This window comes from Sinocyclocheilus rhinocerous, unplaced genomic scaffold, assembly GCF_001515625.1.
Source record: "Sinocyclocheilus rhinocerous isolate Xijiao unplaced genomic scaffold, SAMN03320098_v1.1 scaffold1112, whole genome shotgun sequence".
Classification (NCBI taxonomy): domain Eukaryota; kingdom Metazoa; phylum Chordata; class Actinopteri; order Cypriniformes; family Cyprinidae; genus Sinocyclocheilus; species Sinocyclocheilus rhinocerous.
In genome coordinates, this window is record NW_015657961.1 from 192,655 (window position 1) to 214,029 (window position 21,375).

Genomic DNA, 21,375 nt, shown 5'->3' on the forward strand with positions numbered 1-21,375 from the left:
CAAAACCACGTTCCCAAGCACCTGTCGCTTACTGTTTGTTTGGAATTATAAATATGAGCGTAGTTCGTCTGTTAATATCACATGCACTTTTTTGTTTGTTGTTTTTTTTAGTTTGTTACTCAGACGCAGGCAGTGCGCTGCATGAGACAAAAAAGTAATATAGCCAAAACAACCGCATAGCCGCTCTTTAGTGTACATGCATGTTGATTTTATCAGACGATGCCGCGATTATAAATGAGAGCGACTCCTGAATTACTGGATTTTTAAAATGAATCAGTTCATGTTTGATTTATACAGTGAAGACTATGCAGTGCTTTATTTATACACTTAATATTTCTTACTACATGTTAAATAAACCTAGTCTACTGTAGTTGAACAAATTAAAGGTTTATTTCATATTTATTTGTTCTATTGTGTTTGTAATTTACTTTGTCTTATTTTTAATAACAAAATAAAAAAACAAATAAAAAATAAAAATTGCTATAATCGAGATATATATAGTTATCGTGAAATAAAATTTATCATACCGTGAAATAAGATTTTGGTCATATCGCCCACCCCTAACATTATATTTAATGTAAAAGATGACTGGGGGTCAACAGCGTACAAAATGTATGACGAAGGCGCCTACTTGATCGTCTCGTTAAGATGACGCAGAAGTTTTTCTGCGTCAAGAAGAGTTTTTTTGACCCCTACACCCTTCATCGCTTCGAAGCTCTTGGAGGGTAAACCCTTTGAAGGGATTAGGGCATAGGGATGAGCCCTTCCGTATGGAACGCAGGGAGAGTTGTAATGATAATGGCAAAAGGAAGCTTTGCTAAGCACAGTTCCGCTTAACCGCATAATAAAATGTTATGTTGTGGCCATCTAGTGGTCAAAAGGAACAGCACCTACAAATCTGCTGTGCCCCATCACAGCCACCGCTTTTACATTTTATCTCTGCAAATGATTTTTTCTGAACATTTTGTTTTATTATTATTATTATGTTTTTTTTTTATATAAATAAGATTTATTGTCAAAAGTGATTATAAGTTGTGTGGGTGTATTAACACTAAAAAAAAACAAATTCATAAAATTCTTAATCTGACGATTTTAAAAGTTTCATGTGAGCTTCTTATGGGAATTAACATACTAAAACATTTTTTTTTTTTTAAGTTGATCTTTTACACCAGATTGTGGTTACGCGGTTCACAAATTTTTAAGTTTCGGTGTCAGACATAACACTACTACATAGATGTATGATTTTGCGTGCAGCATGGAGCGTTTTGTAAATCATACAGTTCGAGTTGGGGTTTATTTATTTTTTATTTTTTTTATTGCAGTAAACAACAAGGATTACAGTACGTACAAATACAGTTCGAGTTTTCTCTCGCTCCACGATCGCTCTGAACGGCTTTCTTGTACAGAGCGCAGAACATAGAAACCCTGGAGTAGACTTTCAGCCTAGTGATTACAGAAAGCTTTGAGCGTGGGAGGGGCCGTTCCGCTCCACTAATACACGTGGTTCCACTCCGGCTTTTAGCATGAGCGTTGCTTGGTGACACCCAAAGCTTGAAACTTTGGCACATTCGGAACATTTTTCTTTGGCTGAGAAGAAATATACGAACTAACTCGCCAAACTTTGTGTGAAACGTAAGTTACACGATATTTATAACAACTGCATAATATTACACTAGCAATCATGCTAGTTTTTTTTTTTCCTGCGGCCTCGTGCCTACAGCTGAATCTGTACAATGCTACTACAGTAGCACTGCTCGTGTGATATTGCTTAAGGATTATAAAGAACCAAACTACTCTGTCAGTACTTTAATTTGGGGAGAAAAAAACATGAAGCGCTCATTCATGATTTTAGGAACTGTGACATGGCTGGCTGTCGCACCCCTGATGACATTGTGCTGATAAGGCAAGAAGCAAAATAACATATTAGTTTAGACAATTGTCAAGAACGCGTTTTCTCGTGCGTTCTGGTGTCCATCGACACCAATGTAACGCAGTCCTCTATCTAACGTTACACCCTCTAAAAGCACTCACCTTGTTTCAGGAACCGGCGACAGTTCTTCACTTACTTCCACTTACGTGCTGTCATAGGTGCTTTATATAAAGAACTATGTTGTTAAAAATTAAAAAAAGAGATGAATAAATGAAGAGGGGGATGCCCTCCGCGCGCTTTCACGAACATAACGTTCCAGTAGTTGGCGCGTAAAACGTCAAAGCAAAACAGAAGGGGGAAAAATCGAAAGTTTGCTGTGTGGCGAAGCTCCACCGCCTTCCAGCTGTCAACTGACTGCGATGGGAAACGCGCGCACACTCTTTCACTAACGCTCGCGCGCCCGTCGGCAGCCTTCCAAACACACAGCGCAGTATGACTGTGTGAAGGAGGCTCGTGCACACTCACTAGCGCGCGTTCCCGCTGGCAGCGTTCCAAACACTGAGTGCCTTTGACATCAGCATGACTGTGCAACTCCGCTGTTCAGCTGAACGCCAGTGGGACCTAATACAGGCTGACTGACAAACCGAAAGCAAAGATATCGAGGACTGTCAGTTGATCTCATTTGTCATTTAAATATACCTCTCAGATAATCCATCTCTGAATGCTTCATGGTCTGGAAAATTTGAAATGTTCTTTGCCAAAAATCCTTCAGGTTGTTATGTAAGAGGCAAACAGACACCCACTGGGAAACCCTCTTCCTAATCCTAGATGAAATTTGTATTTGTTTGGGCTTGTTGGGATTTTAATTGTTACTGAGGCTTTAGTGAGTCAGAATATACTGTGAGTGGCATTCCACAATAATGAACAAGCTAATCCACATTTCAAACAGGGAACTTCAGTCTCATATTTGCCCCTTCAAACATAGTCATTAACAATGTTGACACAAAGCTATATATACAGATATAGCATTTCAGATGTTATGGATTTCTGGAAGATAGCAGATAATTTTACTGTAAGTATTCCTCCAAGGCTTCCTGAAGATCATATTTCTTGTTGGGTTACACCCAGGCCTTTGACCTTAGTTGCATTTGTGAGGTTTGTTTTACTGATTCCTGCCATGTCATGATCTTAAGGAAGTTATTGAAGCACAAACATTGTTTTCCATGTAAATTCCACCAAGAGTATGGGGTGCAAGAGCAAATATGTTCCAACAAAGGACAGCAAAGTTTAATGGTAGAAAGATCAGGTGCATATGCGAAGCATTTTCTTATGGCAGTGTTAGCACTGAATTTGTCATTCTTAGTTCTGCAGAAGCATTTTAAACATTGAATCAATTAGCATTTATTGATTATGCTAATTATGATATGATAATTATTATAAATAATCTACTCATCTTTAACATAACACCTTTTAATGCTTACTATGCACACTTTGGTACAGTAAAACTGTTTAGAATCACAATCAAATATCATAATTTGCCTTTGAGGACAGGTGCAATTGTTATTTGGTGTTCTTTCATATTGCACAAGAAGATAATGGACTTTGTCCTATGCTTGTATAATATACAAACCACTTCTTTGCAATGTGTGCAGGACATCAGGTGTGCTCTTTCACGTACACATTCAGTGCCAAGAAAATAAAGGAAGCGCACAGTGACACAGCAGAACATGAGACTGACTGATAACCCTGCATGCACAGCACTTTTTTTTAAAGACAGCCACACCTCCCATTATTCAACCCTCCCCACTTCTTTCTTATTTAATATTTTTATTTTTTTGAAACCCATTGTGTTTGATTGCTTCACAGATTCATTTGTAATGTGTATCAAAAATAATTTGCATATTGATTAGTCAGCACAAAAACAGTAACCAAATGAAACTCTTTTACATTTTTAGCAATTGAAAATTTGCTTAATAACATGTTAGTTTTATATGATGATTTGCATAGCCTGACAACTTTAGAGATTGTATTATCAGTTGTTGTAAAATTCTCATTTCTATAATTCTCAATCCTGATAATAATTCTCAAATTGAGTTAAATACATTGTGTTTGTACTCCCTCTAATGGTTGTTTTTGAATGACATGCAGCTTAGTTGCCTAGATTTGCTTTAATTGTGCACTACGACTAGTGGTCTTTGTATCCATTGTTATACTTTCAAATAGCTGATCGTAATATTAAAGAGATTGCAGAATAAAAGCTTTGAGTATCATTGTGTATAATTAAAAATCTGAACAGCATCAGAACAATTAGAGCATGTAAAAGACCACTGAATTGTTTTTATTTATGCATTATTTTGCTTATATGTTCATATTATTATTATTATTATTATTATTATTATTAACTTTTAAATCTCATTTTACTTTAGTTTTTTTCTTAAGCATATCAGGGGCATGTTGAGATATTTAGGACTTTGAGTCGTGAATTTGAATTGAACAGTATATTTTCCAAAAATTTTCATTTTCACAAAGAGTACAATATAGCACAGATATGGCTATACACATGCCAGTGATGCAGGAAGTACTGCAATATTTGCTTAACCAAAAGAGGATAGAGGAAGTAAGTACAGCATTTGGGGAATGAATAAAGAATTGGCAAAAGAAGAGAATGAATGGTGAAATATACATTCTCTACCCATTTCTTGTTTGATTGTCGATGCATTTCACCCAGCACATTGAATCCAGATGGAATGAGTAGAAAGAGCAAGTTAACAACTCTAAGACTCTTGGGAATTTTGGCTTCACATTTGCTAGATCTTGCCATCACTGAGCGTATGGTTGATATACATCTGTCATGCATTATTGGGGGGGTGCCAAAGGTGCTTCTCTGGCTTTAGAAACTATGTCAGGGGTATCCGTCAGAAACGATGATCTGATTTGTATTTCTTTGACTGTTCATTCCATGTTCATTCACATTTATCCATTCTTTAAAGAAATAATGTGTTGTAACATACATTACAATATAAACAAAGCTTAACCGAATCTGGAAAGGCTTTGACCCTACTTCAAACAAACATTTTCTCCCAATCAGTGAGGATTGTACTGTCTCTGTGTATTAAGAGGAAATTGCTTGATTTACAGTGATTTCAGCACGTTTCGCAGAGCTGGAGCCTCTCCCAGATTTGCAGACATTTTTGAGAGGGTTTCTGTGTCGGCCAAGTTGATTGGACTTAAAATGCTGAGGTGTGTTGGACTAAGGTTTAACCCCCCTTGGGTAATCATCATTATATTACTGCATGTCCAATTTGGGTTCCTCTGAGTGCTTCAAAACAAAGCAGCCAATACTTTCACACTCAGCTTGAATGCTGTGAGTCCAAGCCTCCGTCCCGAAGAGAATTCCCCCTGAAATCTTTATGGTGGGATAATTTGTTCCACATGCCAGAGCTCACCCACTAAATCACAGGGTCCCGGTAATCAATGCTTCCCTGTCTCATTATGGTGTGTTGTGCTGTCTCAGAGCAGGCTTCTGGAGGATAAATGTCCTCTTAGATACAGACAATTCCTTGAAGTCTAAGTCATATTCTGGATAGGCATCACCTAGCTGGGTATGTGTCCAATCGGATGCGGTCAGTGAATTGGCCGAGAGATTTATGTTGAAATTCGTTTGCCGAGAGGAAGTTCTTGTTTGCTTTTCTGTTTCTAACTATCCTTGTTGTTCTGTCTCCAAAGCAGAACTCTTTCAACACATCAGTCAGATACTGTAATACTGGAGGAACTCCTTTTCTTCCTCTCCTGTAGTTGATCTGCATAGCTAATGTTTTGGATTATTTTCCCATCTTTTAGGATTTAGCAAAAAGTATAATCACTCTCGCCCTTCAAGTTGATCCAAAGTCATTTAATGGACTGGATTATATTCCTAAAGACTCAAAGATCTGAGGCAGATGATAGTAAGACCATTTCCTCTGAAATCTGGAGCTTATTTCTGTGTAAAGTGACCACGCATGTCAGTTCCGCCAGTCGTGTGTTTCCCAGGAACAGCTACTTCATTCACAAATAATTATACCTTGTTAATCCGTTTGTACGGCTTTCATTGATCTCAAGCCTGCTGAGGTTGTTGTGATTACAACATCTTGATTTGTAAATGTACATTTCCTGAGGTGTGCTATTTATATGACATAACGTTCTTAAGAACGCATTGACTCAGATATGATACATATGCATGAGTAAACTGTTTAGAAGTGTAGAATATATTTAGGAACAAGGTGTTTAGAAGTGCAGACCTTAACTGTTTAGAAGACATATGCATGAAGTTATAGAATAAAGGCAGAATTAATGAATGTGGTGGGAGCTCTCCCTTCCCTTGAGGGCTCTGTGAGATGAATGGTCTTTGTCCCCATTCACAGACTTTGGATGACATCCCTCTTGTTATAGCATTGTATGGTGATAACTGGAAAGGAAGTCCACTCACTCATTTACGAGACAGAACCAGCGAGGAACTAACGGTAAACCCGGCATTAACAAGCATTTTTTCTACAACAGATAAAGCACCGCTTTGTGGCTTGCTGACCCACAGGCGAACGGACTGTCATGGTTATTGTTTCAAAATATATTTTCTCACCGAGTGGGTGACTCAATGACTAGGACCACGTCTCCAACTGCTCATAACCACCATTAGTCAAACATTAGTCATGACAACTTTGAGGCGTTGGTATTGAATTGATAATCTTCCATTGATTTAAACTTTTTACAGCAAAAAAAATAAATAAAATAATAAAAAGTTTTAAGCTTTTCATGTTTTTGAAAATGTAATCTCTTTTTGTTTTTTAATAATTATATTTAATGCAGTTTGTTTTATTTTAGCAGTATGATTGCTCAGATGTTAACAGAATAGTTTTTTTATTCTAACTTACACTCTAAAAAATGCTGGGTTGTTTCAACCCAACTTTGGGTTATAATTCTTTCTCTGTATAATTGTATATAATTATAGTTTAATTACATTCATACCTATATATATGTATCTATCTATCTATATATTATAAATATATTTATATGATATATTACATAATTGTTTATTACACTTTTTTCGTATCAAAACAATTGGCAAAATGCTATAAAAATATAATCAAAATAACATTTTCTTTTTATATTCCATAGAACATTTGGAATATAGAAAATAATATTTAGAGTCACATTATCTCCCTTTATTCCATTCTGTTCCAATATAATTATAATACGTATAACAGACATGTCAGAGACAAGGGGTACAGAAGGTGAGATCAATTGTTACTTCTTCCAGTCAGTTGTCAAAGAATGTTCAACCTTAAATGACTGTCCATAATAAGGCTGAAGGTAAGATTTCCCATTAAAGAGATTCTTCTGGCCCACAGGTAGGCTAAAACGTCGGGATTCACCAGGAAATAGATATTACACTGTTCTAGATACAAGACCTGCTCGAGACAAGAGGAGGGCACAGACAGAAGGAAGGGAGGAATAAAACGAAAGAGGCAAAAATGACTTGGAACTGTGTGGGAAGACATGGGAGGAGCTTGCAAAGTATAAACTTGGATGTTTCCTAGCAGTGGAGAGCCTCAGCACGGTAAACGATGCCAAAAGTAAATGAAGAGGACGAATGCACCGTGGCATTAACAGAACATTTGACGGATATTCTTTAAAGTTCAGTCTTCTGGAACATCCGCGAGACGCCAGCAGCTCAGGAACTGACGCTGGGATCAACTCTTCGGGTGCACTGGAGCTGGACTCGGTGTGGCATGCGTGGATCAAATAGTCCAAATACACTCTTGTAACTAAAAGAAAGAAAGCGAACTTATTTCGTAAGATGATCTGGTTATTGTTTTTGCTCCACTGTTCTGCCGGCGTGTTGTCGTCTTCCACTCGTGAGTACATTTATAACCCTCTCTCTCTCTATGTGTGTGTATGTGTGTTACATGTGTTCTTACGTACCTTCTTCATCGAATGGGGTTTGTTTCGGAACTTGAAGCGTTCGGTAGGCTATTGAATTTATATTAGTAAATAGAATAGATAGAAAGTTAAAACTATAATACAATGTAAATGAAGTTAGTTACAGTGATAATAAAACAAAATCCTCTAAGTCCATTTTTAACTACCAGCATCTGCAAAACACAATATTTTTATGTATAGGTCAATAACGTGCCATGTTCTTGTAATGTTTATTGGATTAGTAGTTTTTTTCCCCCCAGCAAAACAACGGTTCTCATTTTTACCTAAACAAAACATCTATTTTTATAAGCAAAAATAATAATATATTTTAAAAACGTAATAATCTTGACACACAGGCATGATGGGTTAGATGGATCTTCTCTGTGATATAATTTATTTTTGTATGGTTTTCATGTCACATTAAAACAAAATTGGCTATTTACATGTTGGTTACCCCGGACCTTAATCTGGTGGACAGGTTTTTCCAACATTTTAAGAACATTTTACTTTCTTTTTTTTTTCTTCTTCTTTTTTTCAGTCTACATTAAGCCCCACAAAATTTCAAAATGATCTAATTTTATTATTAATATTATTATTATTTATTAAGTTCATTTTTAGATCAAAACAAAAGTTGTTTTGTTTATGTTGTAATTCAAAAGCTTGAGCTTTTGAAAAAGTTCATCATAGAAGGTCATTTTTGCTTTGCATTTCTAATGTATTTCTAATAAATTTAATAGATCTGAATGCCATTGACCTGTATACAAAGTAAAGTAAAAAAAAGCATTCAGTGTTTTATTTACATTGCAATGCTGTTGTAGTAAATTGCCTGGTTTAACGAATTGAACAACTGATGATGTCTATATCGGTGCAATATATTGCACTATATTGAAAAAGCAGGGACAGGGGTTAAAATTTCAAAAGGTCAGAGCATAAATAATTTAACACGTGGAGGGTTCAGCCTTATGAACCACAACAAAACCCTGACATCATCTTTCTTAAAGCTAATTTTTGTAATGCATATGTGACTGAATGAAAAGTTCAGGTCAAGTCAACTCTATCACAGAGACGATGGATTCTGTTCATAGCTACTTTCGGTATTGGTGAAATATAGGTGTTTGTGAAAGTTTAATTTACTTTTAATGAATTGCAGAGAACAATGTAACAGGATCAAAGGGCATAATTGCGCTGTAAATAACAAAGGGCTAAATTATTAATAGCTATTGTGAAATACATTTACAATGCAAGCATTTAGCACATTCCCCTTACGTGAGATTCGCAGGTGTTGGTGGAAGGGAAGATTGAGACTAATTACATCTAATTAAGTATTGCCTCATTCACACCCTCAGTGCCAGGCAGGGGATTTAGAAAGTGAAGTGCAATACAGCCACTGACAGAATACACTTCCCTCTCCTCTAGTTAACACTAAACGCAAAAGCGTTTTTCTGGGCCTCAGTGAAATATAAACAGTTAAAAGGAAAAAAATGTGTAGACAGAAGTAACCCTTTAAAAGATCATTGCGGTTTGACAACACGGGTGTGAATGTCCAAAGGGTGGTCCCGTTGTTCACCGTCTCAGCTGTAAGATGTGCATGATCCAGGCTTTACTGAGTTTCTCTCTGCGTTGCATTAATGATGACAGGACTACAGGCTTACCTCATGAGACCTTCTGATCTGAAACCAAATATCTTACTGCTAATTTCCTATTCAGACACCTGCGGTAAATACTTGTAATTGCTCCTGTCATTAAAGGGTTTGAAGTGAAATGTTTTCAAGTCAGATTTTTTTTTTATCCACTTAAATCAAAACAGCACCTTACCGTAATACAAGGCCATATCATGATTCTGTTTCATTAATGCTATAAGTTAAAACAACTGATTTGTATCTTTCCATTTTATTATGGAGAAAAATTTCACCCTTTCTGCTCAGTCTGAGTGTGTGTTGAATATGTAATCTCTCTTTTAAGGTTAGTCTATCTATCCATCTTGATGTAATTACACGTAATCACACGACAGTTCTCTCATCACCTCTATTACTCAATTGTGCTGCATTGACACATTTTTTTGAGGGATTCCACATTGTCACATTACAAGGGTGATAATGAACTCCAAAAGGGTTTACAAAATTATAATTGTATGCGAGTACCTGCTATACTAATTATCTGGGATTGTTCAGTGCAGTGATAGATGTCAAACCTAATAGAAATGACACAAAATTCAGGCGGCTATCAGGAACAGATGTATATTTAAAGTTTGACCCTGACAAACAATATTGTTTACACTTTGCTAGTTTCATTTTTTTTCTCTCATATTATAAAACAAACTAAAACCAATATTTCATGTTCATGTATTTCTTTAATGTTCATTTAATGTACATTCTGTGGTCTTTTTTTTTTTAAAGAACACTAAACCATGTGTGTATACAAACGCTGACCCTGGTAAACAATATTTTTTACGCTTTGCTAGTTTTATATCATTTTTTTCTCTCACATAACAAAATAATCTCAAACCAATATTTCATGTGCATATATTTATTTAATGTTCGTTTATTTATCGTATGTGCATTCTATAGTAAAATAATTTTTTGAATGAACACTTAACCATAGATGTATTTAAACGCTGACCACTTTTTCTCACAAAATAACCTCAAGCCAATGTTTCTTGTGCATATATTTATTTAATATTCATTAATTAATTTATTTAATATACATTATTCATTTATTTAGTAAACAGCATCTAATAAGGGGGATAATGTACAGTCAGATGAAGACGGACCATCTGACTGTATGTGTTCCCTTTCATTATAAACGGATATTATCTCCTTTTGTGATCATCTTGCGTATCCCACATTGCTCCGATTTAGGCTGTCACTATCAACTTTTTTGATGTGTTAGTCATGAGGTCGGTCTGTCTCCTTCTTTAACGTCATATCATGTGAGCTCACCCATAACCAGACAGCCCATAATAACCATGCTGCCTCTTTCCAGCTCTAACCTGTTATATCTCGCCCTCCCTCAGAGGTGGCTACAATCTACCCTCAAGACCCGGCCCTTCCCATCGGCTCCAGCCTGACAGCCACATGCTCAGTGAATCCAGACCACGGCATTCACGCAGGCTCACTCTACTGGACGCTGAACGGAAAGCGTCTTCCCAGCAGCGCCTACAGCATTCTGAGCCCCACCGTGCTCAGTGTCACCCTCCCACGTCTCTCCGGGTCCCGCCAGCGCTCCGGAGACAACCTCGTGTGCCATAACAGCGGGGGTCATGTGCTGGCCGGTTCCTGCATCTATGTTGGCAGTGAGTCCGTCTACCACATTGTTCGTATTTACTCTAGGCTCCTGTACAACTACCAAGTGTGTTTAATTGGAGAATGTACGCGCAGTCCAACTTAAATACAGTTAAATGGATTTTGTGGGTAAGCCTGGAGCCTTGGGGAATATGGGTCAAACGTGGAAGTATTAGACAAGTCTTTATGATTTGACCCCCTGCCACTGAGCCACAGTTGTTGCAGTATTTAATGTTTTCTGCCTGTCCACCAATGAACTAGAGAGTTGTTTAAGCCCCTTAAGATAGCTATCTGTTCCACTGTTATGATTTTAGCACCTGTGTGGTCCATTATAGGCGCTTTCCTCGACTGACATGTATGACAGAACAAATGTACCGCATTTGTCAAGTTACATGGAATGGTGACAGTATGGAAAATTACAAACACAGACACACACACACACACACACAAGAGCGAGACAAAGTCAAGGAAGCGAGTGTCTGGTCATTTGGAAAAAAGATTGAAAGCCAGAAATGGAGAGACGTGGTTACGATAAGTGTGTGTGTGAAGTGCTGTGTTGACTCAAGCTCTCTATGTCTCTGAGGTCTCCTCTGTAAGGTTTGGTTCATATAATCACAGTCTTACACTTAGACGCAGTGTCTTTTGTTCTCAGCTGAATGGAATCTTGGCCCCATTCCTGAACTTAAATGAGGATGACAGCTGAAGACACTCATCCATTATTGAAAATATTTAAAGTCAACACAAAGTCAAAATTGACCCTATTTACTTTCTTAATACACGTTCCTCGTCTCATTGTGAATGATTCATCTGTGCACATTATTCCAAAAAAGGTAGTATTCATAATCTTTCATCAAAACTTAATGTTTCTTTTGTTTTGAAATTACTTTTATTTATTTGATCAAAAAATACAGTAAAAACAGTAATATTGTGAAATATTGTTACAATTTAAAAAAAACTTTTTTATGGATTTTAAAATGTACTCATATCACATGATCATTCACAAATCATTCATTTAAAAAATACTGATTTGGTTCTCAAGAAACATTTTATATAATTTTTAAATATAAAACGGTTGTGCTGCTTATACATTTTTTATGATTTTTTTTGATAAATAGAATGTAAAAAAACTGGTGAAATTGTTTTATTCAAATAAAATACAAATATATATTTTCAGTTTAATAAAATCAAGTCTCTCCCTTCATTTTTGTAATTATTATTTTTTGTTTTCTGTTTCATGTTGACTTCAAAACAAGCAACTATTTTTGACAGATTTTCTGTACTACCTCTGTTTTTACCAGCATTTACAGCATGTACCTTTAATGAGGTGTAATGAGAGGCATGAGTCACTTTCCACTAACTCACTTTGACAGCTAAGTGAAAACTCATTGTCCTTGTCTGTTTTTTAGTGCCTCCTGAGAAACCCGTGACTCTTACCTGCTGGTCCAGGAACACTAAAGACCTCACCTGTAGATGGGCCCCTGGGGGCCAGGGGGAAACCTTCATCAAGACAAAATACACACTCAAATAAAAACTTTTTTATGGATTTTAAAATGTACTCATATCACATGATCATTCACAAATCATTCATTTAAAAAATACTGATTTGGTTCTCAAGAAACATTTTATATAATTTTTAAATATAAAACGGTTGTGCTGCTTATACATTTTTTATGATTTTTTTTGATAAATAGAATGTAAAAAAACTGGTGAAATTGTTTCTGTCATTTTGAATCAGTTTAATGTATTCTTGGTATATGTTTGTATTATTATTTATCATTATTATTATTATTTATATAATTAATTATTATATTATATTATTATATAATTTAAAATATTTAAAAAAATATAGAATATATATTTTCAGCTTAATGCATCCTTGCTGTCTGTCTATCTATCTTTTTATCATTTATCTAAAATGGTTAAATTATTTTTTTAATTATTATAATATATAGAGTGGAATGGAATGATAAAATATTATATATATATATATATATATATATATATATATAATATTCAAATAAAATACAAATATATATTTTCAGTTTAATAAAATCAAGTCTCTCCCTTCATTTTTGTAATTATTATTTTTTGTTTTCTGTTTCATGTTGACTTCAAAACAAGCAACTATTTTTGACAGATTTTCTGTACTACCTCTGTTTTTACCAGCATTTACAGCATGTACCTTTAATGAGGTGTAATGAGAGGCATGAGTCACTTTGCACTAACTCACTTTGACAGCTAAGTGAAAACTCATCGTCCTTGTCTGTTTTAGTGCCTCCTGAGAAACCCGTGAATCTTACCTGCTGGTCCAGGAACACTAAAGACCTCACCTGCAGATGGGCCCCTGGGGGCCAGGGGGAAACCTTCATCAAGACAAAATACACACTCAAATATAAGCTCAGGTCAGTGCCACAGGTCATTCACACTCATGTCAATGCCTCTTCCCAAATTCACGCCTTATCTTGTTTGTATATGTCATGTTCTTACATGCCCATTCACTGGAGGACAGTGGAAGGATGTTTAAGGATGTCTCAAACCAACCATCTGTGCTAATCCCTCCTAATGGGCAGATGCCATACACTTTTTTTTTTTGTGAGAGGGAAAATCCTATATAAAATTACATCTAAATACTTAAAATTAGTCTAAACATTTTTTGTGTGCTTTAGTATTGTCTTTTGCATTTTATATGTTATTTTTATATTTATTTGTTAGGTTTTTTAATTAATAATTGGCTTTCATGCCAAATGAGCAGATGGAATGCAGATTCCACACAGCAATTTTCACATCCACATTCCCATACCAGAAGGAATAAGCCATAATTAAGGAATCATTCCCACATTTGAGGCTATATGATTGGCTTGTCCATTGGCTCTTAACATTAAAAGCCTCCATATAGGGAACCCGCAATAGATTACAGACGTATCACTTCAAACGTATTGTGTCCACGCAGTTGTCGGTACGCCTCAGAAAATAAACCATGTTTGCGCACCTATAGGTGGTATGGACGAGAAAAGGAGTGTGAGGACTACAGCGCTGGTGAGCCGTACACATGCTACATCCCCCGCGACCTCGCCCTCTTCACACCCTACGAGATATGGGTGGAGGCCTCCAACCAACTCGGAACTGCAACGTCTGACGTCATCTACTTGGATATCTTAGACGTGGGTGAGTGTGCATGACCTTTGACCCCAGCCCCAGGTGTTCTCCTCATGGGCAGCACACAATACGAGGAGACCACGTGCGACGTGAGAGCGCCACTCCTTGTAAAAACTGGGTGGAGGCGTGACGAATTGCAGTGGTCCATCGCAGCGTCAGTATCCCTTTGCCTCATACAGTATCTACCCACCTACTCGCACATACCTGCAAAGCCTTCCTTTACAGACGAAAGGAATTTTTACGAAGTTTTTCACTAATCCCAGTACCATGACCTGCCCGGGGCTACTGTTTAGTAATGTGACTGGAATAGGGTGAAGTCTGTTTTGTTGAATTCTTAAGATCTTATGTGCTTTGAGTGCAGGCCAAGCTTGCACATAATCTCTTCAAACAGACGTTTTATACAACAAACATCTTCATAAAAATGGAATTAGTATTGTTAGGACTTAAGTCGGGGGGCATTTTGTCTTGGCAAGACATTAGAAAGTATTTGCAATTAAAATAAAATAGCCTGAACACACTCTAAAGCCCCCCATCCTTAAAAAGGAAATGAGAAAGGTTATAAACTTTTACATCCTGTGAGTGTAAATCAGTGTAACTGCACCTGAAGGGGGAGGCAGGGTGATTTTGAATGGAAAGTGCATTAAGAGGAAGGTGGGTGCTCCTCGAAACATGCCATAGTTATGACACAGCCACCACACCTAGTGCCTCCACCTTCTTAGCAACAGAGACAATGCTCATCTAAGTTACCAGTTAATTAAACAACAGCTTTGAGATCCAAGCAAACTACAATTACTTGGAATTTGAAGCACTATCAGTGCTATATCATTTTATAGCAGCCTGAACAAAATGCAGGCAAAGTGGAAAAATACAGAACAATAAGTCAGCTAGAATATCGGGAAGCCTTTATTTCATCTTAGTTGAATCACAAGATCAAAAGTCTCTAGTCTCGGCTTGCAGACCGCCCAAAGTTCGTTCACTGATCAGCTGGTGAATATTGCACACAAAAAAATGGCAAAAGTGTGTGATTGGCTAGTTTTACAAAACTTTAGTTTTTCGTAAAAACAGACTTGATACAAATTTGTAGCGAGTGAACTAGATATCCACGAGATCAGAACTATATGTGACCCTGGACCACAAAACCAGTCATAAGGGTCAATTTTTTTGAAATTGAGTTTTATACATCATTTGAAAGCTGAATAAATAAGCTTTCCATTGATGTATGGTTTGTTATGATAGGACAATATTTGGTAATATATTTGGACAATATTTGACAATATTATGATAGGACAAACAGCTATTTGAATATCTGGAATCTGAGGGTGCAAAAAAATCTTAATACTGAGAAAATCACCTTTAAATTTGTCCAAATAAAGTTCTTAGCAATGCATATTCCTAATCAAAAATTAAGTTTTGATATATTTACGGTAGGAAATTTACAAAATACCTTCATGGAACATGATCTTTACTTAATATCCTAATGATTTTTGGCATAAAAGAAAAATAGATAATTTTGACCCATACAATGTTTTTTTTGGCTATTGCTACAAATATACCCCAGCGACTTAAGACTGGTTTTGTGCTCCAGGGTCACATATATTAAAATAATCAGTAATTTTAGACAGACATAAATTGTGATGACCATATCTATTCGGTGTTTTCTGTACTATTATTTGTGGAGACTGACTTGACACTATTTAAACCAATTTATTTCATACAGAGCTGAAATTCATGAAAAAGAATTTCAGTAATGGATGGATGGATGGATGGATGAGTGGATGATAGATAGATATTTCATAATATTTAAGAAATTAATGTTTGTGGATCAGGGTGGAAGAAAACTTCATTTTCTAGAACCCGTGTCGAACTGGAGTTCAATAAACTACTTTTCAGTGTCTTCAAATTCCAGTTCAAGATTTCAAGAATAAGTTACAATGAGGTCTTTTGTTGCAGCTACTCCAACCTGATCACATGTTGTTTGTGTCGTTTCCTCTCAGTGACGACAGACCCACCGACTGACGTGACTGTGAGCCGAGTGGGCGACCTGGAGGACCAGCTGACCGTGCACTGGGGGACACCGCCTGCACTAAAAGACTTCCTCTTTCAGGCCAAATACCAGATCAGATACAGACTGGAGGAAAGCAGTGACTGGAAGGTACAGTAGCTAGCACCCTCGATCAATGAGCACACGTCATCGGCTCTCTGCCCATTATCCTGATTACTATTACCATCTTCCCACTTCCACACCCACTTGTTTTTGTAATGCAAACTGTGTATGCTTGTGAGTTAGTGTCAGTTTCTCAATTTGAAAGCATTTGCAGAGTGGCGCAATGATTAATTAGAGCGGTTCAAAAGATAACAGCCATGTTTCAGTAGAATTTGGGGTGTTTGTATTACTTGTCCGAAACGTCATTTCCAGCTGTAGCAGAACAGCACATGGTTTCCAGTCCTCTGGCCACGGAAGAGTCCGGCTAAACTTTAGGGCTTCAAATAAACTTAAGCTTTCGTCATACATCTCCCCATTTTGTGGCTTGCCAGAGAGCCACGGGGGAGTGTTGGATATATTTTTTCAGACGATTGTTTCTGAAGATTAACAGATTAACTCCTCTGCACATTAACTCTTCTGGAGCGGCCCACATCTGGAGCTCAGAAACCTGTTGTTTATTTAAAATGGAACAAGGATTTATTTTTATCCCAACTTGTGTTTGGTTGGCTGTGTAAACTGCGCTCAGTATCTGTGATAAGCTTGATGCGTGTACGATAGGCGCTTGTCTCCCTGGATGGACACGTGTTGATTTTTGTCTTTCGCCCCGCAGAGCGGCTGCAGACAGGGTCATGTGACTCGAAGGTGGGGCAGCAGAACTCCACGTTGCGGCGGGATTTGAAGCAGTTCTTTGGCTGGGTGCGCAAACACGCCTATGGTTGCAGCGGTATGAGTATCAAACTTTATGATCAGTGGCGGGGCTGGCGACAGAAAGGCCCAAAGCAACATAGAAAATAAATAAATATAACCAGCGACCCTAGTTAAATGGTAGCAGCGATACTCGGATTGAGATGTTGCCTTCGCTGTCCTTCATCATATTTTCACATTTTGAATGTGTCGTGCAGTCCATCCTATAATCAGATACATATTTCCAAGACGATGCTCAGTCCAGCAGACACCAACTAGCAGATGCAACGCATTACTTTAGTCATACATCTCCTCATTTTGTGGCTTGCCAGAGAGCCACGGGGGAGTGTTGGATATATTTTTTCAGAGGATTGTTTCTGAAGATTAACAGATTAACTCCTCTGCACATTAACTCTTCTGGAGCAGCCCACATCTGGAGCTCGGAAACCTGCTGTTTATTTAAAATGGAAAAGGATTTATTTTTATCCCAACTTGTGTTTGGTTGGCTGTGTAAACTGCGGCCTGTATCTGTGATAAGCTTGATGCGTGTACGACGGGCGCTTGTCTCCCCTGGATGGACACGTGTTGATTTTTGTCTTTCACCCCGCAGAGCGGCTGCTGACAGGGTCATGTGACTCGAAGGTGGGGCAGCGGAACTCCACGTTGCGTCGGGATTTGAAGCAGTTCTTTGGCTGGGTGCGCAAACACGCCTATGGTTGCAGCGGTATGAGTATCAAACTCTATGATCAGTGGCGGGTCTGGCTGCAGAAATCTCACAAAACCCGCAACCAGGTAGGTAAGGAGCTTTTGATTCGCATTCTACATTAATCACCATTTAGGTGTCTGGTTTTCTTCAGCTTTAGTTTCTTCAACTGTTATGCCAGGAGTATTTGCTCTCATAACTCTGTGAGACTGGATCCAAGCCCTTGAGTTATTGGAGTTGCCTGGGTTAATTGAATTTAAGTGCTGCTGGTGTTATTGTACTGAGTTTCCTGTGTTTTGCTCGGTAACCACAGAAGTAAATAACATGAGGCGACTGTATGATTTCAGGTAACTTTTCATAAACCATCGTAGTAAACCGGACTATTTAAATAAACTTGAGTAATGAAGTTCTGCACGCCGAGTATCATTCAACATATGTATTCGGTTCGGAGCTCACATCTGTCAGATTCCACAGTAATCTTGTTTTGGAAATGACAGGGATAGTCCTTCACTCGAGAGAATATACCCAACTTCTTTCATGTGTCCCTAGTGTGTTGTGGTCTGTGTTATATGAAAAAACATGACCCAAATGCTTGTCAGCATCTGGAAAGATCTGACTTCACATTGGATGACCCGCTGCTACGTCATGACAAGACCAGCAAGAGATAAACCCATAGCAATTTCACTAAGAATATCCAAATCTCTAAACCGCAAATATGCAAAGACTTTTTAACTATAATTTTTGGCCATCACTATCCGTGCCGAAACCGTGGCCTCAGATTGTTTTTGAATGGCTATTTGACGCCTTTCATGTTCTGTGGGCGTTTATCTGATTACTGTAATATTGTCTGCTTTCAGGTTCTTCAAGGAGATAAATCATAGCACGTCGCTCCTGGCAGGCAGAACATTTAACAACAACAGCACACTGTGGAAGATTTCACATTTTCCAGACTGCTGGTTGGCTCGGATCGGGAAAGTTAAAGTACAGCTGGACTCAAAGCGGGATGTTCAAACAACAAAAGGTGTCGGGCATTTGGTCCCTCATACACAGATTCAATTGTGCAGTTCTCTAAAATGCCTTATTATACAGGAAAACAAACCGTCTTTGATAATAGCCATGGAGATCACGTGGACTATATCCTCGCAACTCGCTATCCGTGGAGACAAGTTCTTGATATTGTCGGGGAGCTATTAATTAAAGGTCATAATTTGCACATGTACTGATGACTATGCACGAGCCATGCTTAGCCGACGTGACACATGGTCTATATGTGGACCCGTGACCTTGCTAACTTTAGCCGACCTGTATGTTAAAGAGGTTCCTCATGGACAAATGGAAAATGTCTGAATGTTTTTTCAGCCAGTGTTTTGTGTAACTTCAAGACAACTGGAAGAATATTAAGACCATCCAGTTTTACCAAAGGTACCTTTCATGAATGTTTGAATGACAATGGTGACTAAACTACAGCAGTTTACCTAGAAATCTGACAGGTATACCTCACAGAACATCTTGCCACTTTTTAGTCTCCTATTTCTTTAAATAACCGGTACATGCAATGCAATGCTGAACATATCAATACATAGAAATAAGCCTCTCACTTAAATAAGTTCCACTGCAGTCGTAAAGGAGGACCTTCACTATATTCAGGATCAACACTACAGCAAAGTTAACATGTTGGAACCCCAGAGTGGACTCAGAAAATGGCCTTTTAATAAATGGAGAGGAAGACTTGGCCAACTAATGTTGTTTCTCATGTTTATATATGTGTGTTGCAGTTACAAAACTGTAACTGTGTTTGTAGCATTGAACTGTTTGAAAATAATTTTATGTATTGAGACATTTTACTGCTTTTATTTTTGTACTGAATTGTATCCGCATATTTAAATTTAAAGTTATGTTTTGACTCTTAAGTTATGTGTAGGTAGATTATATTATTATTGACTGAATTGTTAAACCCTAATATTGTTCATAAAATCCTTCTTTAAGATAAAACTTATGAACTTAGTCCTTTTTTGACCAAAAACCAAACAAACTCTGAATCTGTATTTTTGCCTTGTAAAAATATCTCGGCATTCGCTAAAGCAAGATAAATCTACTTGTTTTCAGAGAATATGCTTTTTTTTAACCACATTGGAATTTCAGTTTTTCTTGTTTTAAGCTTTAACATCAATAGATTTTGTTGTATGTATGCTTAAACAAGTAAAAATAATTAGGATCATTAAAATTCTTTATTAAAATTTTTTTTTTTTTAAATGAATAAATATATTACTTTGTGTAATTTACAACATTTAGGTATATTCTCTGAAAACAAGTCCGTTTTTCAAATTTTTTTCCCACAGTTATTTATCTTTAATTACTTATGAAAACTACTGATTTTGAACTTATTTTTGCATTGTTTGTATTTTCTGACTTTTTAAGAAGTACAGTACAAGAAAACAATTACAAACAGATCCAGAAATGGCAACAAAAAAAAAATCACAATTGCACAAAGCAGAAGTGTTTTGCCAGAGCATGATCCTCTACAGGGAAAAAGATTCATGTGTGTACGAGCAGTTGTCTGGTTAAATTAGTGCTCTTACACTGGCCTCTTCCACGGTCAGTATTTCACTTTTCCCTAAGTGACACCCACAAAGAACAAAAAATAAAAAGCTTTAGGCCACTGGGTTTAGAGTCCTTAACATTTTAGCCCTGTGATTTCAAAACACGTGACTTAAAACAAAATATGGCCTATGCTCTTCTAAGGGTTGTAATAGTGACCCTTACTGTGACTGTAATCCCTGCTGCTTATTGTTTCACGAATAAGTGTTTGTAAAGTGAGTCCTCAGGCACTTTCATGCTACAGAGATCAATAATATGCTCGATAGCAAGTTGCAGAATAACATTCCCTGCTTTTATTTAAAGCTCTTAAAGTATCCAGCTCTTGAAGCATATGTTGATTTTGAGTTAATGTACCACCTATATGGAAACCAGGTGACGGATCTGTTTAGATACAAATTCATATTGCTTAATTTTTTCAACTCCAGGGTAACTTGACTTATACCTCCTTATAGTCCTCTCTGGCCGTATGCCAGAGGTCATCTGTAGTGTTACCTGCTTCTACACGAGTCACCCAGTCTGAAGATAGAGCAGGTTAATGTTTAATGTCTGCTCACTGGTCAGGGATGACGTCTCAGCTTTCACAAGACACACTTTCTTAGCATGCTAATTACATTTTGTACAGAATTTGGTCAGTTTAGAGCTGCCAAAGAGAAGCAGATTGTTTTAAAGCAATGCGATGTTTGTTTAAAGTAGCTTCAGACTGTTAAATCAAAGTAATTAATGTTACAGAGAAACTTGATATGCAACATCCTACTGTAAAACTATGCCACAGAAACGAGAGCAGCTTTCCAGAAGTTTCATTTGTTTTGAGAACTGGTTAAAGGTGGCCATGAGAACAGAGAGACTGACAGATTATATCAAGTGGTCAATGTAACATCACCCACTATATATATATATATATATATATATATATATATATATATGG

The 21,375-nt window shown here is 37.2% G+C and overlaps 1 protein-coding gene and 1 pseudogene across 1 annotated transcript in view; one reads left to right on the forward strand and one right to left on the reverse strand.

The window, feature by feature from the left end:
- The window catches only part of LOC107721712 (kelch-like ECH-associated protein 1), a 27,854-nt gene extending 25,501 nt beyond the window's left edge, over positions 1-2,353 (reverse strand). The window contains exon 1 of the mRNA XM_016529848.1: positions 2,032-2,353. The gene's annotated coding sequence lies outside the window, so the exon portion shown is untranslated. The remainder of the gene's footprint in view (positions 1-2,031) is intronic.
- Positions 1,042-19,829, forward strand: LOC107721691 (cytokine receptor-like factor 1; annotated as a pseudogene).
- The last annotated feature ends 1,546 nt before the right edge of the window (positions 19,830-21,375 follow it).